Source organism: Bubalus kerabau, unplaced genomic scaffold (assembly GCF_029407905.1).
Source record: "Bubalus kerabau isolate K-KA32 ecotype Philippines breed swamp buffalo unplaced genomic scaffold, PCC_UOA_SB_1v2 scaffold_40, whole genome shotgun sequence".
Taxonomy (NCBI): Eukaryota; Metazoa; Chordata; class Mammalia; order Artiodactyla; family Bovidae; genus Bubalus; species Bubalus kerabau.
Genome location: NW_026577894.1, coordinates 2,848,897 through 2,850,793, shown reverse-complemented (window position 1 = coordinate 2,850,793; position 1,897 = coordinate 2,848,897). Strand labels below are relative to the sequence as shown.

General features: G+C 39.4%; 1 non-coding gene across 1 annotated transcript; it reads right to left on the bottom strand.

Annotated features, from left to right (window-relative positions):
* Window positions 1–1,223: 1,223 nt before the first annotated feature.
* On the bottom strand, window positions 1,224–1,330 carry LOC129640789 (U6 spliceosomal RNA). The gene has a single exon (XR_008708992.1). It is a non-coding gene; the product is annotated as a U6 spliceosomal RNA (small nuclear RNA).
* Window positions 1,331–1,897: the final 567 nt, after the last annotated feature.

Sequence of the window (1,897 nt, the reverse complement as noted above, 5' to 3'; positions counted from 1 at the left end):
GATTAAGAGAGGAGGAGAAAGGAGTATTCTCTAAAGGAATTCATGGTTCATGTCTAAGAAAAAACAATGGTTTAAGAATTGGGAAACCCCAGGTTCTGGCCTTAGCTCTACTGTTGACTAGCAGACACTCAAGCTATTTCTAAAATAAATTAGAATTGCATTTTTTTAAATAACTGAGGTTTCTTTTAAATATTTAATTTATTGAGTATTTATTTCACTGCACTGGGTCTTAGTTGCAGCACATAAGATCAATCTTCCTTGTGGCATGTGGGATCTAGTTCCCTGACCAGGGATCGAACCCACACCCACTGCATTGGGAGCAGAGAGTCTTAGCCACTGGACCACCAGGGAAGTCCCTGAAATACCTCTTTAATGTCTCTTCCAGGCTAAAGTCTGAATCTCTGGACCCTCATAGTTTCCCACCACATTTACTCTCTGCTTTCCCCCAGTACCAAGAAAGAATCCAGTGTATTCATGAATCCTAATTCCAAATCATTAAAAACTGGTTTCTGTTTCCTTTTTTTTCCTTCAAACTTTAGAAAACCTAAATAATTAAAACAGAAGAACTTATAAAACATAGTTTATACAGTGGTTTTCTTGCAAGCAGTCTTTAATAGACTTCTTTCAAATTCTGACAAATACACTAGGTGTTTGGCTTGGATATGCAGGACTAAAAATATCTAAAGGAGAGATTTTTAATTACTTAGTTCAATCCGTGAAATTCCTGTGAATTCTATCTGGAAGAAAGAATAAGAAAGAATATGAGGGACTTCCCTGGTGGTCCAGTGGCTAAGACACTAGTCCCACTGTAGGGAGCCTGGGTTTGATCCCTGGTCAGGAAACTAGATTCCACATGCCAGAGTGAAGACCTGAAGAAGCCAAATAAATAATGATAAATAAATAAAATTTAGGAGCAAAACAACAATATATATTTTTTAACAAATAGAATATGGGCTTTGCAGTCTGAGAGACCTGGCCTTTTTCTTTTTCATGGTAGCAAGCAAACAGGATTTATTTCAGAGAGAAAGTACAAAACTCTCAGCATAGACACAGAGGAGGTGAAGTGCCCCAGACCGGGACTTTGCAGTGCAACTTTAGATAAGTTACTTAACCTCTCTGAGCCTCAACTTCTAAAGAAATTTCCCTGTTTCATTCATACTTTTTTAACTTTATTTTTTAATTGCAGGAAAATCGCTTTACAATGTTGTGATGGTTTCTGCCATAAAAACATGAAATGCTTCACCAATTTGCATGTCATCCTTGAGCAGGGGCCATGCTAATCTTCTTTGTATCATTCCAATTTAAGTATATGTGCTGCCAAAGTGAGCACTGAGCCTCAATTTCTTCATCTATGAAATGGGAATGATACCTCCCTTGCAGGACTGTTGTGAGGATCACATGCCAGGTATATATTAAGTACTCAATACATGTTCATGTTCTCCTCCATTAAACACCATCTTATTTTTTACTTTGCTCACCAAGAGCACACGTTTGGGCCTGAAACAGCCTAGGTTCAATGGCCTGATCCCACAATTTTAGCAACTCGGTGATTTGGGATAAGTTGTTAACAATCTCGGAATCACTGTTTTCTCATCTGGAAAATGGAGTTAGCACCAACAGTGCCCAGCTCCAGGAAGCGTTCATGAGCTAGTCACATCCATCAGAATCACATTAAATCACCATGGAGACAGCAGGGATACTGAGAGAGTGCTGATGCTGAGTGGCTGCTGAGTTGCTGATGAGGGGTCAGCCAGGTGGCCAGGAGGAGGCTCCATCCTTCTCTTTCTTGATTTTACCTTTACTTGCCCCACTTTTCTTTTTTTAAATATTTTAAATTATTTTATGGCTACGCTGCTGCTGCTGCTGCTAAGTCGCTTCAGTCATGTCCGACTCTGTG